Source organism: Erithacus rubecula (assembly GCF_903797595.1).
Source record: "Erithacus rubecula genome assembly, chromosome: 11".
Classification (NCBI taxonomy): Eukaryota; Metazoa; Chordata; class Aves; order Passeriformes; family Muscicapidae; genus Erithacus; species Erithacus rubecula.
Genome location: NC_136663.1, coordinates 9,727,630 through 9,747,911, shown reverse-complemented (window position 1 = coordinate 9,747,911; position 20,282 = coordinate 9,727,630). Strand labels below are relative to the sequence as shown.

General features: G+C 43.2%; 1 protein-coding gene across 5 annotated transcripts in view; it reads right to left on the bottom strand.

Moving 5' to 3' along the window:
• Positions 1-20,282, bottom strand: part of LPP (LIM domain containing preferred translocation partner in lipoma) — a 315,895-nt gene that overhangs the window by 223,606 nt on the left and 72,007 nt on the right. For 4 of the 5 annotated variants that reach the window (XM_079315244.1, XM_079315243.1, XM_079315247.1 and 1 more), the window contains one exon: positions 1,581-1,641. The gene's annotated coding sequence lies outside the window, so the exon portion shown is untranslated. Of the gene's footprint in view, positions 1-1,580; positions 1,642-18,333; positions 18,440-20,282 lie in introns of all 5 variants that reach the window. The other variant, XM_079315245.1, reaches the window with a different exon arrangement.

Here is a 20,282-nt window from a genome sequence, read left to right as displayed (position 1 = left end):
TAGTTCCAGCCTAAAAAGGAAGAGTTTGAAGCCCATTTTCTATATAGGATACCCAGAACAGCACATACCCTTCTATCACAATAAAACTTTCTGCAGCCCCATGCTCTACAGTTCTCCTACAAATTTAACAGGAATACTCTTTGCAAAGCTAGTGTTTTCTTGCCATGATCTAATCTCACAGTAAACCTAATGAGAGACCAGATGCAACAGGTCAAGAGCCCAATTTTTCACAGAAATGAAGCTGAAAACCCAGTCAAGAGAAGAGAAATCGATCTCTTGCACAGGACATAGAGTAAAAAACCAATTTGTCAGACACAGCTTGCTTTGCAAGATACATTTATGATATGTTTTTGTCTTGAGAAGAGTTGTAAGCACCTGAAAAATCTGACTTCACTCTCAAATGCACTTGATGTTGCTCAAGTGCTGACTAGAAAGTAAAACTAATACTGTCTCATTTAGTTAATATAAGGACATATTTAGTGAATATAATGACGGGCTTCTTCCTAGACTTCATATTTACAGCAACCTAATGGGATGGTTTATTAAACTTAGTCAGGCAAGCTACTGCAGAAAGAGTGAGACTAGCAGAAGAGCTACCATTAATCTTCCATAGCCAGCAACTGGGAAGATCAGGCCTTGAACCAGATTCTATGCTCTTGCTATTAATCTCCTGTCCTCTACTTATTAATCCCTGGTCTGTCTTTGTCTGTCAACATTTATTAATGACCCCAACTGTTTGCAGTAAACAGGATACTGAAATCTCATCTCCAGCTAGACATAATTTACCCACAAAAAAATAAAAAAGAAAACATAAAAATTTGACTCAATAAGAGGGTAAGGGCAGAAAGTAGGGGTGTACATCATGTATCAAAAGAGAAGAATAAAAGTGCAATTAAATTCAGTGACACAACAGAGTGAAGATTCACTCTTCCTGATTTTGGCCTGCCACACAGACATCTCAGGGTCCTAAAGTCAGGTAACATCATAGCAAACAAAAATCCCCACTGGTCAAAACCACCAGGGTAGTTGGTCACTCATTCTCTGCCCCTCAGCAGGGCTGCACAAGCTGCTTTTTTCCCCCCACTGCCACGAATTTGCAGCTCCTCCAGCACCTTTCTGTCTCCTGGGGTGGCACAACAGAGAGAGGCTTGAGGACAGTGCCCTGACACTGGTCCTGCTCTGCAATCTTACCCTTCCTGCAATCAAACCATGATATCATGGGATGGGCACAAAGGACAGTTTGTATCCTGCACATAATCCAGCAAGGGACTTCTACAATACTTTGGGGTGGTTCATCATGATGATCCTTAAGTCACAGCTGAATATCTCCAGTTAATTTGACAGAATTGGCAATTCTGAAGAATTAATTCATTTGTGCCTCCCATTAATTTCTATTTGTCCACTGAAACAGAGTAAGATTCAGCTAACAATACAGCCAGCTCTCCATCACCAGCTGGGAACATCTACAGCCAGCAGAGAGCCACATCAGTTGTTGAAGGACCGAACATGGTACCAAGGTCTTCCCACTGTCCCTAAACTCAGCAGTTGGCAAAAGCCCTGGGAGTGGATCCATTCCTCACCTGGAAGCAAGGCAGCTGTGTCAGGCACTCAGTCAGACGCACAGGCTCTTCCAAGGGACCTCTGTGGGTGCAAACAGAAAGGTCAGAATCAATGTTTTGCTCATCGTAAAAGCAGAAAGTAAATCAAGCTGGCTGTAACGCCTTGCCAAGAAAACAGCCCCAAAAGGGCATGTAAGGCCAGTGCCCTCCTGCACAGAGCAGACCACAGCCCTTTTTCCTCCCCTCTAACACAACTCATGTGTCAGTCTGGCCCTGTTTTGACCCAAGCAGGGGTTTTTCACACATTGGCAGCACAGATTACATCTGAGCAAGTGTTGGAGTAGCTGAGGTTTATTTGGAAGAGAAGCTACTTGTTTTAAATCACTGCAGAGCTGGTGAAAGGCACTGACGTAAGGGCTGCAGGTAACAAAGTCTCTTTCAAAGCCTGACCAGACGCCCTTCTGCCTCTCATGCTTAAAGGGCCTCTTCTTCCCAAGCCTCAGCCGCCTCTCAAGGCCAAGCATGAGTCACTCCCACAGCACTGCCTTTGCCTGTGAGCATCAAGGAGCACCAAAGCAGAGATGGGATGCATTAAACACACAGCCATTGTGGGAAAAGAGTCAGGGTGGGACAGCCCAAACCCTACCTCCACCTCCAGCCCTGGTTTCCTCGCTGGGTGCCTCCAAATATACACAATTAGAGAGAAAACACAGGTTTTTTAAGTTACCACAAGCTTTTTAATACTTCCAGCTTATTGATATCTGAGCTTACTGTGATGTTTTCTATTTCCTTTAATCTTAGTCCTGGAGGAGAAATGAGCAAATTTAAAAAGTACCAGTGATGATTAGTGGAAGGTCCACCTCAGCATGCCCCTGGTGTCACCAGGTGACCCCCAGCTCCTCCTAGCTGCATCCTCACCCCTATTTTCCTGACATCAGCCAAAGATCACAAATCATTAAAGAGAAGGAGAGACACTTCTAGCCAGTTGAATACATTATTTTTTTAATGAAGCTAAGCTAAAACTCATTAGCCCCACCCTCAGCTGTCTGGCTTAGGAGAACCAGGTCTGGCAGAGCAGTAGATTTGCTGAAGGAAGGGCAGCAGAATTTCAGCACTTGCTTCAGATCCACACCGAAGTGCAAAAAGCAGAGAAAAATTTGCTGAGAATCTGCCCACACAGATACTGGATATTCTTTTCATATTTGCCATGGCAAAAAATTCACGTTAACATTTTTGCAAGCTCTGTAAGCCTATATCAAGTATCAGCAAAGAGGCAGACAGGTGTCCTGACCACAGAGGAGACAGCATATGCAAACAGTTTGGAATTTATTACTATTATTTTTAAAGGGAGAAGCAAATCCCAGAGATTTTTCTGTGCATGATACATTTTCTGCTCCCTGTTTGATGTTGCTTTCAGACTTCAGACTTCAAATAGCTAACACTAACCTATGTCTCAAGCCTGCTTTAAACTGATGCCCCTTATGTGACCAGAAATGAATGCATGGTGAATCACTTATGCCACACACAGTGGGGGTGATGAGCAGTGGTCCATGACTCTTGACTGCTGCATGGACATGGATAAGTTGGGGAAAAGGAGATTTCAGCTCTCTCTACATCAGAGCCAGATAACTCAGCATTGTGCCTTTGCCTTTTTGGAGCTGAGAGCACAAGCTCCAGGTCAACAGCCCAACCACAAGGCAGAGAGAACAACCCAAGCACTGGCATTTTCTGCAAAGTGTGGAGAGAGATACATAATCTGCATAGGCTGCAATTCCACTCTCTCTTGCCTGCCTTTAGGAGATGCTTAAGAGAAGCTGCATTTTAATCAGCAGCCCAAACCAAGGGAATCTGATCTTGACAGTAAGGGAAAGGGAGCAACCCAGAGTTACAGACTTTAGGCTGTGTGGGTCCCAGCTCTTTACTTCTCTGCTGACATTACTGCTTCCAGAAATTAAATCAAAACCCCACTTAACTTCACAGAGGCTGCAATTTGCATCTAAAGCACTGCCTAAGCCTCAGTTGTAATAAACAAATACAGCTCCACTGAAATCCAAGGAGTTATTCAGAGTTTGTCTGGTTACAGATCTGCAGACCCATAAACATTACAGCTCATCCAACCTCCAGCTAAGTGTCTTCTAATAGAAGACTATTATCCTTGTCAGATGGATTGGGATAACTTGTTTAAAGCAGTCTTGAATACTCATTAGGATCATTGGATTTTGGTGGTTATATTTTAAGAATAAACCCCAGCAGCTATTAAACACTAGAACAAGGGATGTTAACAGTCCACAAACAGAACTGGAGTAGAAATATAACTACGGTTTGGGATTTTCACTGGGAAATTGGTAAAATGGAGAGAAGAAAGAAAAAAAAGTAGAAAGAAAAAAAAAAAGTAGACTGAGCTGTGCATACAGACTTAATGAGAGAAATCAACCACATTATTTGACAGGTACAGAAACAGGGAAGAAGGAAGCAAAATCATTGTCTTTAAACCACCTCACCCAGTAAGATGGCTCCCTCCAGCAAAGTGCCACTCCATTGCTGTAACCAATCTCCTGTTCACATTGCTGCTTTGGCACAGCTTTGCTGATAAAAGGAGAATTCTCTTTGGGTTTTTTCACTTCTCCTGACCAAATTATATTGCCAAGAATCAATTAACAGCCAAGCCTAAGAGAAATGGAGGAGTCTTGCTTCACATTTTACAGAAAATACATGAACATCCCAGGCCCTGCCATGGGATTCAGGTGCCAATTATGAAAGGCCATCAACACCTCACCACAAAGAAGCTCCTTTTAACAGCTCCTCAACCTGCGAGCCTCCTGAAGGGACAGCCCTGACCAGGACAACTACGGGTCAGCCAGAAACATTTGAGCTGTTTCCTCATCTGATTTTCATTTTATTCATTTATCACTCAAGCCAGGGAATACTCTGCTCCCCATGTCCTGCCGTGGATCTGAAGCCAGCGCATCAGGTAAGGCAGTGGCAGCAGCAGGTCCTGTGCTGGGAGTGTAACGAGGGCACAGGTGCCAGCCCCTGTGTCACAGCCTTTGGGCTCCAGGGTGGCAGCACATGGGGTCACACATGCCAGCTGCTGCCCTGGGCTGGCACACCACACGCTGGCTGTCTGGCTGTCACACCCACACGGTGCCTGCACCGACTGCAGCTCCCTCCTGGCTCAAAAGGGAAAGGGCAGGGAGTAACACAGAAACTCCACACACACCCACCACCAGTGTGAGTGCACAGGGGTGCTGGGAGACAGGCTTATTGAGAGCTCCACAGAGTGCACTCCATCGTAATTCCCTCCTTCCCTTCCAGCCCTGGATGCAGCCTTAAAAATCCATAGCTCCAGACAGCTATAGCCCACACACTGCTATTCCAGCTCAGCAGGGAGAGGATGAGCTCAATTTTGCCAGTCATATTGGAAGGAATAAAAAAAAAAATTAGTAGTAGTATCTTGTTAAAATCAAAGAAACACACCCTTATCAAACCAAAGACAAAACAGAAGAAATTATCTAGAGAGACAGTTCCTGCCATTGCTCCCATGGCCAAGAGTTGTTTCCAGCTGCAACCAAAGCTTGGGTAGCTCAGGGGCAGGAGGAGAGCCATCAGTCTGCCAGTGTCGTGAAACATGGCACTGTCCTCCTGTACCAGAGTGCCACTAAACCCTGACAGCAGCTCATCTGGGACAGGGTGTTTGGATATGCTGCTCATGGCTCCCTGAGCTGGATCTGTAGGAACAAACATCTGGGACAACAACCACACATGTTCCTCTTGCACTGCACACAAGAGCATCCAGCACATCCAAGCAGGAAGGGGCTGCCAGCCCCTCACCCAAGCCCCTGCCACACACAGTGGGCAGGTTTGGTCCCTGCTTGACAAGGACCTTCCTTCCACCAGCCAACACTGGAGCTTCCCAGAGAGACCAAAGAGAAAGGCATAGCTCAAATAAGCACCTGGATCTACAAACAACAGATTAAATTCTCAAGCTACAAAACTATGTTTTAGCAAAAGTGCAATTGAACTCCATGTACTTGTTACATTTCTAAATATACTCTGGTTGTCAAGACAACAAAGAGACTGATGGATCTCTAAAGTGTACTGTATCCATTTAATTGTCAGCATTTCAAACTGACTCAAGGAGGGAAAAAAACTGCTGCGTGATAAGTCTAATTGTCATGGTTACCACTGGCTAACCCCATAATAAAAATATATATATTCTGGCTAAATGTGCCAAGCCATGTGAGGAGCAGATGGGAGACATTCTCATTACTGCAACAGCCTCCACTGGAAAACTAAACTTGAGGAAAGATGTGAGAGACTTTACAGAGCTCTCAGACACAACAGACACCGTGGGCTGCATCTCCCCAGTCGTTTGGCAGCAGCTCCTCGAGCTTTTCCGCTGTGCTTATCCGCCCCAGGCGTGCTGGGACAGCCCATAGGGCTGGGGCTGCCTCCTTGGGAACATGCTGGTCTGGGGACCCACCCCTCACTGAAGAAACCCTGATACGTGAGTTGTGACTCCTTAAAAGCCTCTGACAACATCTGATGTGCAACCCCCTGGGCTTTGCACCCCCACCCTCACTCCCTTGCTCTCCTCTCTCCTGATGGCAATCCCCAAGCCCACAGGAATGGCTGTGCCAGGAGGATGCTTCAGCCTGCATCCCTCACTGTTAACAGCTAAACCAAGGGCTGTGTCCAGGGGATGAGAAGACAAGTGGAAAGAAACAGGTCACTACTGCAAATACACCAGCCTGAGGGTGAGTTGGGAAGTGTCAATAATCCCCAGCCAGCCTGTGCAACTCATCTGATAAGTGTGATTCAGCAGTGTGAAGAGCTCCACTACTCACATGAGGCACCTCCTGAAAGGGATGCTTTCCAAAAACAACCCCTAGACATTGGCTTTTGACATGGATCATCTCCAAAATAACATCTGAATTATCTACCTGGATATACAACGATTGTGGCTTTCCTTCACTGATAAAAATGCCTTCCCTACACTCAGAGTTAACTTTTCTTTCATTAAAGCAAAGTTAAAAGTTGCAGGAGAAAGGCATCAGTGTCATCCAGGTGTGAGAACCAATAGAAAACAATTTACATTCACCTGGTGAGCACTGACTCAAGATTTGGACTCAATGAGTCTTGTGGGTCCCTTCCAAATCAAAATATTCTGTGATTCTGTGATTTCAGTGAAAGGGGAGGTTTCCAGTTAGTCTGAAGCTTACCCAACATTTTTGACAGAAGCCATCTCAAAGTTGAATCATCCTTAAAATCTCCCCCAAACTGTTGCACTCCTTCACACAGATAAAAACTCTGCATCTCTGCTGTCAGACACTTTCAGGGAAACCATAAGGTGTTGCCTAAAACCATCTTCAAGAGAGCCACAAAGTAAAATCTGGTTGGAAAACACTGCTTAAGAGAAACGCCACTTTCCAGGCGCCTCAAGCAACACATCTGAGTTCGTGATATTTTCCCTGGAGCTTGCCCCTGCTCATTACCAAGATGAACAATTTCTGAATTCCAAATATGAGATTCTTAGTGACATAAAATGAACTTTCATGACTACCAATACAGTCACAGTATGGTTCACCTCTTGTGCTGCTTCACACAGTGGCCTGTGCCTGGAGATGGGCAGTGAATGTCAAAACAGAAGTAGCACAGAAGAGTCATCTCTGGGGCTTGTGTGAGAATTATTTCAAATAGTAGTTAAATTAGGAGTCTTGGGCACAAAGAAGCCCATGATTTAATGGAAGTCAAAGGAACCTCGAGACAACAGGGTTTTTACAAGTATTTGGATGCACCCAAGCCAATGCAGCATCAGCATTTTGTCCCTAGATAATTTCAAAGGAACTTCAAAGAGATTATAGTTCTGAAAGATGCATCCAGATCTTAGCTGAAAACTCAAACAACCAAAAGCTTAAAATCATGCTTCTATTTCAACACCATGCAGGTGCAGGAACCTAAGTTTGGTTTTCCTGTTACTGAAAGTGCTTGCCTAAGGCACCATGCTTTTACAGTTATGGCTTTGGGACAACTGTTACATTCTGTACCAATAAAATATGTGCTCTCTGGAGCAAACTCCCCGGGATTACTTCTTTGCTTTGGCACAAATGGACTCATTTGGTTTAGATAAAAGGATGTTCCCTTGCATCATTTTCATTTGATTTTTTTTTTTGTAAGATAGAGAAACAGTTAATTTTGCTAAATGAGTTCTCTGTTGCCATGACTTCACTGCAGACAAACACAAAGCCATCAAACTCCTTTTCCTTGGGCGCTGTTTTTTTTTTAAACAGGTATTTGATCATCTTGATTCTCTTGCTTCTTTTCTCAACATCTGGATTCCCAGCAATATCCTACAGTCAGACAGATACAAAAAGGCTATAGCTACTCATTAAATTACAGAGATATTCCTGCACATACTCATCCCCTCACAATCCACTTCTGCCAGCTGTGCCAATGCACCCTCTGTGACTCCACAAGCAGGGCAGCACTTCCTGCAACAGCAGGCAGCAAATCTCTCCAAATTAAACCCTAAATTTATGGGATTAGACCCTGAAAATCGTAACTTCCATGCTCCCACCAGGGTCCAGCCAGCAGGTGCTTACTCACCATGGAGCCAGGCTCCTGCCCAGGATTTCACCCCAGTCCAAAACCACAAGCTCAAGGTGCTTCCCAGTGGCTGAGTTTCTCTGGTGGGTGAAAAAGGCTGCACATGCATCACCTGCCCCCATGGGGTGTTATGACATTGGCTGAGTTAATATTCATGGAGTACGCTGGGGATTAAGAGTATTATAGACTTTACTGAGGGAGAGAGCTTTTTCTTTTTTAATGTTTGCATTGAATAGACAGACTAAGTAGAAACAGCATTTGTAGCCTACAGCCATCAGCCATTATCCTAGTAAATGGCTCATTACAGCATGCAGCCTACCAGCTCACCTCCAACCAGTCTCTCTTAAACGCATGTAGGTGGAAGTGCTGCTCATTCCAAAGAACTTTCTTTTTCACTGTCTCTGTCTGATGGAGACTCTGGATAGCTGGCTCACAAGACAGCGCTTAGGATATAAATATTTCAGTATGAGCTTGTTGTTCAGTACCTATTTACGGCAATCACAAAACAATTAATTACCTCCCATCTAAGACTAATTCCCGTCTCTCCCGAAAAGGGGGGGTGAGTTTTGTCCCAAGACTTTCAATTTCCTGATGAGTCACAGCAGACACACTACAATAAGCTCAATACTTCAATCAGACTGTTTCTTATCCAGATATATTCAATACATTACTAAGATGTGGAGTGTGCTATTTAAAGGGCTGATTTCAGGCATTGTATGCATAATGCTTTCTCATCTGAACACGCACTTTCTCCTGGATGAGACAGATGTACGTCCTACACCACCAACCCCTCTGCCACCCCAAACCCTATAAACACTGCAAAAGCAGAAAGTAAAAGAATTGCACGTTTGGTGCACTGAATTCTACAACATGCAGCCCTCTATCCCACTTTGCTAATTCATTCCCTGCCCTTTGGCAATAAAATAACTGATGTGACAGCAGCATCTGACAAAAAGAAAACATTCGCAGACTGCACAGGTTGCAACAAGTCCACAGTGTCTTGCTTTCTTCATTCTAGGGCCAAGAATCATACAGTTCTTGTTCTGCCCCAAGGAACAACTCTGCATCCCTGTGCAAATCCTCAGTTGTCCCAAGTTCCCATGCCACCCACTCACAAGCTCCTAGGCTCCATCAGGCAGGCAGGAGGCACTCTGCCCAACCTCCACAACGTAGGTTATAAGGATCAGCAGGTGCCCTCATCGAGGTGATCCTCATTATTTACTTAATTTAACAGACTTAGATATAATTTATTGTGTCAATTGAGCAATTATTCCCAGCTGGGTCATTTGAGCCTACAAGAGGTTGTACTCCACCTCAGCCTGACCACAGCCAGCTGGGAAAACTGTGAAGAGCAGAGCCATGGTCTCATCTCCCTGGACCATGTGCATGCCTAGGTTCTCACAAGCAATAGCTGCCTAAAATACATGTGGCTGTGATGATAAATAGGTTAAAGACCATGATGTTTGGGTGACAGACAGCTGTGCTGTTGGTTGGAGAGTTGCTGCTGTGCCATCAAGGACATCAGCTGCTCCAGGAGTAGCTAGAGCACACACGCCACCTCAACACTACCCCTGTGCTAATTGCTTACAGCAGTTTTCCCCCTGGCACAACTGGACTGTGCAAGCAGTTTCTGCACAAACAGCAGCAGTGCCAGTTTCTGCCAAGCCCATGCTAATTGCAAGTGATTCCAGATGAAATGCTCTGAAGTCAGAAAGTATTTAGGTGACGTGTAACCAAGGGCTCACATTTGTCTAACCAGCTTTCCTGTGCTGAATGAACCTACAATCAGCTTGTAGAAGATGTCACAGTCTCTTCTCTTTTTTCCTCCTTGGAAAAACCTTCTCATAAATTCTTATTTTATGCCAACAAAAGTGCAGAACACTTTCAACCCTCGGAATGCCCTCAGCCTGTTGGTGTAGCTAACCTGTCACAGCAGCAAAGAGGATGTAGTCACCACTATTCCATTCAAGGCAGAAGCTCCTCAGGTGCTCCTTTAAAGGTGTCAGTGTCTCCTCATTTATCTCAAAACATGAGAGTACCTCAGGAATGTTCAAATAGTTTCACAAACTCTGTGAAAATGAAATGGGCGAATGAGGGAAGATCATTTCACTTGCCCAAGCCCAGCCTGGAAGGACCAAGAAAAGAAATAGAATGAGCTGTGTATTAAGTTTAAAAAAAGGTAAATAACCTCTTGAGTAGGCTCAGGTCACTTTAAGCTGAGACTGTTCACATGTATTTTACTGATTTCCATTAAATACACCATTATCTCAGTCTGGGTGCTTATTGGACAAGCATGAGGCTCCACAAGATCTACAGTGATATTCACTTTGAGCTGCAGGTGACAGAAAACACAGCTCTAAATACACACAAGACCCCAGCTGGAATCTCAGCATCTCTTCTCTCTATTTTTTAAGTACCTGTGGTAAAGCTTCTTGAGGAAGTTTGCACTGGGCTATCCAGGTCTAACCAGAACAGAAACATCTGCTACACTGCGCAATTTTTCTCTGGCAATCAGCACCCTTGGAGAAAGCATCAGGTAGGAGCAGAGATCATGAGCTGATAGCTTTGGCCATGATGCAGAAGGTGCCTGTGGAGTCACTGCCCCAAAACTAATGCAAATAGCTTTCTTTTAACTAGTGTTATGAGTAAAGAGAAAATATAGGACCACAAAAAAAATCCTCAACTTAAAAGGAATCATAAATTATATCTATATATATATATAGATATATAGATTTTTTTTTTTTTTTTTTTTTTTTTTTTTTTTTTTTTTTTGAGAACAATGCTAGTAGCATATGGGTCAGCAGCCTAAAGAGACAACTGAGGAGATTCCAGCTTATCTGATATTTTTAAAACATACAAGATCACCATTCTCCCATGCCAGGCAAGCCCATGTGCCTTCCTGAAAAGCCATTTGGAAAGTTTCTAAATGCAGTGGGAGAAAAATAATATTGCTCAGTCCACGCCTGTCTCTCCCTCTCCTCCCATTAGAGCAAGGGAGAAGGTTGGCATAGAGCAATACAACGTTTCAATTTGAATATGAATCACTCCTCTGGTGAGAAAACAAAACAGAAGCCCATTTTGAGCCTTATCTGAAGATATAATGAAAATCAACACATATAACAGCAGCAATTGAAATAAAACATGGTGAAAATACTGCCTCAGACAAACAAACAACACCACTTTCCATTCTAGAACATCCCAAAGTGCTTTACAGACTCATAGAGCCAGGAATAATTTCATCTGCCTGTGAAACATGGCTCTGTGTGGATGGGTACTCAGCACCATGCTTCAGTTTGTGATGGAGGGAAGAATGTCATCAAGCAGAAATTGTGAGAGAGCTCAGGACAGCATGATCCTTCACTGGGAACTGCACCATTCTTCTGGAAACTGGAAGCTGGGTTTCATTTTTGATTTTTACAATTCAAAGTGCCACCATGTGGGGCAAGCACCTGAACATGAGCAAGATGTTGTACTTAAAATTTAAGTGACTGGGTGTATAAAGATGGAAATCCAATTCATGTATGCTGGTATCCTCCAGCTTCTGACTCAAAGGCAAGGAAACAGCAGCTAGGTAGAGGATTAAAATTTCTGAACCTGTCTGGGGATTATGAATTAACTTCTTATCATCCCACAAAGCTGAAGGGTCAGGATTTCCTCCCCCTGGTTCAGCCACTCTCTCCACATGGAGTTTAGGGTAAAGGCTTCTCCTCTCCCCAGCTTCCCTGCAGCAGGCACAGAAATACTCAACACTCTCAGGAACAGGCTGGAAGCAAGCACAGCATCACCATTCAGCACTGCTAATGAACCCCAGCCTTGCACTTCAATATACTGAAACACTGACAGAAACACCATTTTCACCTCTCTCCTTTGCCCCTTCCCACCCACCACTGTGGCTGTGGCTCACCTCTCTGCCATGGGGCCCACAGAGAACTGCCCCAAACTGAGCCCTTCTCGTGCTGCTGAAACACCAACAGGAACAGAAGTCCTTCAAGGGCAGGGGACCTGAGCAAGTGATCTGCACATTTCCAAAGCTAAATGTTTACTTCTCCTCCTGGCAGCATCTGGAAGATAAGACTACTTATCTTCATCTTAGAAACTGCTATTTAGTCCTGCAAACACATCAGCAATTCACCTTGACTCAAAAGAATGGTTTGCTGAGCTCTGAGGAAACAATGAAAAAATCATCTTTTTCTTACTTTTTTGCCAAATGTCTGTTAAAGGAATTTGCTTAATTTTTTCCCACATTACATTATATATACAGCTGCTATTCCAGAAAGAAAACAAAACAAAATTTGGTGCACAAATGCAAACAAATCTGTTTTTGGCCTGATCTGCCTAAACCAAAAGCCAGCTTCCTCTTCTGCTGGCTCAGGAGAGACCCAAAGTCAGCTCTAAAGATTTCTGAGAGGCTGACTTTTGGATAGGCTTGAGTTTGTCTTCAACACCTTGGTACTATGTGACAATTCAAGGGAAAATGCCCTTAGAACGAACATAGATTTGAACACCAATTTGAAAAACTACTACCAAGCCATTTTTCTTTGTAGCAGTGACATCCCTCCAACCATGCAATCACATTCTTGCCAGCTGGGAGACTTGTCCTCATCTTGATTTAAGCAGACCTAATTAATTTTGGTTTTGGTGGGGAGAGAAAAATGAAAATCAACAAATCAATAAACGAGAAAGGAAAATTACAATGAGCTTAACATGCCATACAGGTAAAGGGAATTGCTGGGAGATTCAGGTAAAAAGAAATTAATCATTGACTCATCTAACAAGTCATCGAGATGTCTTAAGAACAAGCTATTAAGAGAAGTCACTCTTCCTCTCCACCTTTTATTATTAGCTACTGCTGGAAGTGATCTCTTCTGCAAATCTCAAGACCATTTTGAAGTGCTGGAGATTTTAGGAAGTGAAAAGTAGTTCTCAAAATGAACTAAACTGCTTCAAAAAATCTTCTATGAAAGGTTGCACTGTGCTTCTTTCTCACCATTGGGTAGTTCAGATTAACTACCCACTTAAAAATATAAAAAAAATAAAGCCCACTGTGCAATTGTAGTTGAGGGTCTAAGTTGGATGGGGCTTTGAACAATCTGGACTAGTGGAAAGTGTACCTGCCCAGGGAAGGCTCCTTCAAATCCAAACTATTCTATGAGAGTCCCAAACTTGGTAAGATACAGGTGCTTTCAAGCTGTAGAAACTGAGTGAGAGAGAAGCTATGAAACAAGGGAAGGAACAAGTGTCCAGTGCCACTGGAGAAAGCCACTTCCAAAACCCCAGGAGAAGCACGGGTGCCTGGTGCAGCCCTGCAGAGGCTGGAGAAGGGCTCGGGGAGCTGGCAGTGCCTGCAGGCAGCAGCTGCAGAATCTGCTCAGGCTGGCACGGAGTGGGAGGTGAGGCTGCTGGCAGGAGCAGAGATCATGCACAGAGTGTTGTAAAACACAGAGTGAGAGCAGACTCAGCTCACCCTCACAGCTCCCCCAGAGCTGTGCTCCTCAGGCTCTCTCAGCTCTCAAACACGTCCACATTGGGCTGGATCAACCCAGGAACCTCATTGCTGTACATGTTTGTTCTCACAGGCAAACACGGCGAGGTTTTGACCACACACATTTTGCACAAGTCCCGCAGGCCCAAACTTTCGGGTTACTCGGGAAACTTGGTCTTAAATGGGATTGCAAACCAAAGGAAAGAGATTATAGATAACGGCAACAACTACAAAGAACTGCAGAGCAATTTGGGTTTGAAGGGAGCTTTAAAGCACTCCAACACTGAGGTACTCCAAAAAGAAGATCTTTTATTAAAACAGGACTTACTTAAAAGGATTGCACCAACAGATCTCCCAAAACTGATTTAAAACACGGCCGAGGCTCCCTCCATTTAATATCACTCCCAAGTGGAAAGTTCTCATATTCAGTTCCAGTAGAACAATTAGGTGACATTAGGTAGGCAATTGTGAATCTCAGAAATAAATTATCTTGCTATTTACCACTATGTGCTATGCCTTTAAAAGTTTCCAAAAGTAATGGTCTGTTTCTGTGCGTACTGGAATATTCAAGAGCATTTCATATCATTTCTCATATCAAGAAAGGAGCAATTAGATCAATAATGAAAGAGGAGAGCTCCCTTTTACTTTCTGCGGTTTGCAAAGAGGTTCATGTTTCTGTGTGAGCACAGCTCTTGTTTTAGTGATGTGAAAGTGTGTGGTTTGTGCGATACCCAGTTTCTTCTAATATTCGGGTTTCTGTTGTTATCTACCTACAATTTACAGTAAAGCATCTTTTATTCTCACACCTCTCAATTTCAAAATTAGATCAATTTTCCCAACAAGACTTTATTACCCGTGCAAACCTTTAACAAATACTGGAAAACTTGCTGACAACACACTCCTCGTTAATACAGCATGAAACCACCCAAGACATCACTACTGCCAAGTCTACCTATCATGTGTCTGTCTATACAGACATGAAGCAGCAAACACAAACCTTACTTTGGGGGAAAGGACTATTTTTATGTTTAGAAAAGCAACTAGAATTCCATTTAAATTCATGCTCACAGGCCCAAGGCACCACATGCAGTGGGTAAAGATTATTAAGTAATACTTGAACCACTTTGCATATATGACTATTGTACCATTTGTTGTGATTAGATTGCTACTATTTTCAAAAGATTTAAATATTTGCTCCCACCTCTGCAAAGTACAAATCTAATTCTAGCAAAAATTTCTGAAGAACCCTCCAAATGGGAAGGACACTGCGATTACTGGGGATGGGTAATCTACTGGCTCTAGCATCAAACCAAACTAAGTCATTTATAGCATTTTGGCCCTCTACTCAACAGACAAGAGCACTGATATTTTAGCCAGAAATGTTAATTTCCAGATAGTTGTTTCTGGCCATGTGCTCTACTCTACAGTCTTTGACTGTGCTCTCCCTGTGCTCTCAAAGAAATGTATCTTTGTCAAATATACTGAAGGCCCTAAAGCAAAAAGTCTCCAAATTTTCTAACACAAACATCAATTCAACAAAAAAAAATAATCTAAAACCAACTAGAATACTAAATACTTCTGAAGAAGCAAAGTAAACCAGCAACAACAAGGTTTTCAATCCTATATTGAGTTATCTGGTCAACTCTGGAGTCTGAACCTACTAAATGCACACACTAAAGTCTCCACGTCTCAGTGATGCCCCATTCTGCATTTCTCTGGGCCAGCCTCATAGTTCGAATACAAATATTATTAATGATCATAAAATCATCAAGCCCTATTTGGCATTAATTTAATAATGATGGCATTACATTGCACTACCCAGTCACCCAGCTGGTGACTCAGATTAATTCAGGCAAGACAGGACACAAATACTCAAACTCCTTGATGCACCTTGCACCCACCCAGGGAGGACTTGGCTCAGCCAGACTGCATAAACCCCAGTGGGATTAGTCAATGCTCAAGAGACTCCTTTATGGGACAAGTAAGGAGATCAAGTGCTAAGTTGTATAAAAAAGGACAAAATGGTTGTATATAATCCCCCACAAGACACATCCCTCCAACCCTTTACAGTCAGCAACAGAGATGACTAAATACACACAGCAAAAACCATTTCTAACCAAGGCCATGGAAATGAAACTGGTAAATGTATCATTTATCATGCCATCTTAACATTAAATGAATGTATCTGATTAGATCACCAAATATGCCAAAAAAAGACATATTTGGAAGAGATGTATAGAGAGGACCATGAGACTACTGCTTACCTGGTTCTAGCTCAAGCAGAACTGCTGAAACCTTAAAGTCTCCCACAGACAACCCTGATGAACTTGGGAAATACCAGCAGCTAAATGTGGATTATCACAAGATGTTTTAAGACATCCTTCTTAACTATTTGGGTAATGCTCAATAAAACTAAGGTACACCACACTCTGCTGTAAAAGTGCCCCAGCTAGGTATTGTCACTGTGGGCAGCTGCAGGTCAAAAAGTGCTATTTAACCAAAACGTTTAAAGTAAGGGTGAGTAAGCCAAAAATATTCTTCTAAGTCACTGTCACAATTGATCATGGTGACCATGGAGCTCAAGCATGCCAAATTTCAAAGGCACTTGGTTTCCCCACTGCTGTATCTTCATGCAGGAGACCTGACTGCAAACTGCATCCCTCCAGCCTCAAATTCGGACAACATTGTGGGATCTGTCTTTGGAATACAGGTAAACCCAGACTTCATACAGCAAACAGATGATGGGAACAGCTTTATTTATTTTAACATGAACTCTTGACACACCTTAGGAGAGCCATCAGCTGCCCTATCCTTCACTAGAACACCAGAAAGGAACTCAAGCTGCTACTGCAGCTAAACCCAGCGCTGGGAATGGCTCCAAACATCTCTCTGGAAACTGGCGTGATAATAAAACTTCTGCTGAGGTCCCACGGCTCTCAGGCAGCTCGAGATGGGCAATCAGGAAGTGGGACCCATCTCAAACCAACCACAAGCTCCTTGCCAGCAGATTCCCAGCAGCAGCACAGCACCAGTCATTGCCCTCATCTGGGCGCTTGGCCACGAGAAAATGTTGGAAAAGCCTCTTTCGTTTTTCTCCTGCCTTGGACAAGTTCACAAATCACCACCACTGAAGATGAACTGCCTTCCTTCATCGATAACCTGAGTGGGATTTGGACCACTGACAACATTTCTCCTCTTCCTCCAGACCAGCTTGTGCACTGTCCCCCATCCCAATTCTAACAGTTTGTCACCGGCTCTGAGTGACCTTGGCACAAACAGTAATTCTTGTCTCTCTAAGCAAGAATTTGGGAAAGCTGCCTTTACTGGACCAGCATGTCTGGCTGAGATTTGTGATCAGATGCAATGCACGGTACAGTGTGTGACCTGGAGAGATATTACCAGCAGCTAACAGCAACACAGATTTCTTTCTTCCCTGTCCCTCATTAGCCTCAGAAGCTGGCCTTGCCAGCAGCAGTCATGCAAGCTGAGACAACAAAGCACATTAATGATGGGCCCCATCATGTTCCATATTAATTACTGTAGCCAGTAGTAAACTGCTGGTTATAAATCATATTTTGATAACCTGCCCTTTCTTTGACAAGTGAGCTCCAATGTTTAATGTTGCACTTAATCCTCAGATAATACTCCAGGAGTCCTCACTGTGCCCAGAAACAAATCAAAGCAACCTTCAAAAGGCTGGCACAGGTCCCCTTTTCCTACACACCCCAACCTGAAACTATCCCATTGCATCAACTTTGTTATAGGTCAGCTTCAAAGGCTGAGCTGCCAAAAACAGCAGCACACTCAGTGTCCATAGGGCTGCCCCAGCACTTCTCTGGGCTGGCAAAAGCCATGTACATGTTATACACATATCCCAGCCTTCCAGAAATGCTGCACTATCACAATGCTCTGCAGGGTTAAATAGCAGGGTAGTAATCTCCAGAATATCCCCACGTTCAGAAGAGAGCAGGATTACTTCCACCTAGGACTGAAACAGTCAACTAAAATCTATCCAAAGCCATCATATTCTTATTTTGTTTCTTTTTAATTCAGTGACATTTAGCTAGCAGAACAGCTGTTAGCAAAGGTCTAGGAGAGGTGGAATCCCATTTTCTATATAAAGAATTATGTTTTGGAGGAAACTGCAATTTGACAAAAATACCTATTTAGCAAAGTACATTTTAAAAAGTGGAAAAATATGCTCTGCTTTTTCTAAGATAGCAAAAGATCCACCATGGCTCACGAAAATGAGCCCAAGTCTTAGGAACAAAGATATTAAATTATTTTGCAATGTATATCCAGGAAAATAAGGAGGAGGGATGTGGCCTCTAAGAAGCAGCATGGGTAGAGAGCCTTCTTCATCTCAGCCAGATGTGCCCATCAAAACACATGAAAAAACTTGTTCTGGGCTTCCCACAGAGCTGCTCCAGCTTTTACTGGTAACAAGTGGCTGGCTTCAAAAAGAGCTGGGTCAAGCCTGATATACTCAGCACCCTCCTCTATTTTACTGTGAAGGCACAACACCACACCAAGCAAGACAAGATGTTGCACTTGCAATTTACAGTGCTAAAATCCCAAGAGCTCAGAAGAGAATCAGCAGTGGTAACCAAGAATCCCATCCTCTCCTCCACAGAGGGATGTGAAGCTCTGCATCCTCACTCCAAGCTGCAAATTAAAAGTGCTTACAGCAGTCAAGGGTTCATTCTTGTTCTTTCACCACTGGTGGCAGATGGTACGTGCTATTATTAAATCTTGATTTCCAGCTTATAATAGTCGTATGAAACCTTCTGCACTAAGACAAAAATGCACTGTTTTTATTTTGGGAAAAAAAAGCAGAAGTCTTACAGTTAAGTAACTTTTCTCTTTTAACGATTTCTTTTAAAAATTCGTGGCATACTTCTCCTAATTGGAAACACACAGAAAATAGGATATGGCCTATTAGTTAAAGGTCAATGCACATTTAGCCACCTCTTTTGAAACTGACAGTATTGTCATGACAGCCATAAAAGCTGCTTTGAATTTTAGTTCCCTAGAAAGTAAATATAAGGAATCCCAAGGCTGTAACCACAAGTGCCACAGTTCTTAACACTGATGTCATACTCAGCTGAATGTGTGCTGCAAAAGTCAGGATGGTAAAGCTTCAAAATCAGCTCATCTAAGGGAAGGACACAGTAATTATCCCCCAGCCTATTGCCCCAGGCATGTTCCACAATGCCTTCATTTGATGCAGCATTAACAGCAGAAGTGTTTTATCCCCAAGCATTTAGAGTGGGGCACTACAGGGCTGGTGGGACCTTCAGGGGGGCTGCCACAACCAAGTGTCTCACACTGCTGTGTGTTGTACTTGAGTTTGCAACTGATCCTTCCAATTACCAAACAAACATTCTCTTCCTTTTTTGGTTTTTTTTTTTTTAGCCAGTTCAATTCATTTGTATCAATTTGTTTCTCTATCAATTAGCCAGGGCATAGGGGACTGACTTTCAGACCCTCTTCTAGTGTGTTAGATTTAAGGGGACAGTGTAATTAATAGATGTCAGGCACAGTGCCCCTTCATGTATTGATTTCCTCCTTCTTAGGAAAAACTCAGGGAGGACACAATCACCCCTAGCTGTCAGGGGTCTTCATAAAATCCATAGTTTGGATTCACAGGAGCTGCTAATCATTTTGGATGCTGAGAAGGGGGAAGGCAGGGTCTGAGCTTGGCAAAGCAGAGGAAATTTCTTATTAACTGCAACACCTGAGTGTACTTCAAAGCAAGCTTATGAAAACAGTAAAGTTCTCAGAGAAAGAGGCAAGTCAGGAAAACCCTTCTGGTCCCAAGCTGCATCAAGGGAGATGGGAACACTCCCACTGAGCTCAGAGCATCTGCATCTCTGAGGCACCCAAACCAGGGATGGCTGCAGCCACCCCAGTTTGCTCCCCCACTGTCACACCACATCACAGTCATCACCTTTCCATCACAGACAATATGGGTTTCTTCAAAGTGTCTATAAATAAAGTTGAACTTCGAGGAAAAAAAGCATTTTATTACTATCTACCTTGGTTATTTCCTTTTAAGGTTTAATTTTTCCATCTCTTACATAAAGTCCTCAAAAAAAAAAAAAAAAATTAAAAAAAAGAAAAAGAAAAACCAACAAAAAAAGACCACTCAAGGTATTTGATTATTTTCACCACCCTGCAGTTTTGCCCAGGAATTCACAGCTAACAAACTATGCAGGACTAGTATTTGTGAAAAGCTGCATAAAATACCCTCATTTTGCAAATGCTAAACCTCACTCTACATACCACACAAATAAAAAGCACGGAAAGAAGACAATCCATGAGCATATCAGGCAATCTTGCTGGATACCATACTTACCTTTGCACAACAAATAATGTATTTTTCACTGTTACACACAGACTCAAACCCAAAAATACCCACCCAGAACTGCTCAATCTTACCTACTCCACCAGGCACAGGAGACCAATTCTAGTTTAAAAGAAAAAAAATACCCTTTCCTCTATTTGCTGATTCTCTCTGGAAACATAATGGCACTTTGGCAGGGCAGTATGTTTAATAGGACATGATAGGGAGAGAAAGGATCTCCAAGAAAGGTGATGTCCGTGCCATGCAGCCAGCACACAGCAAAAATGTC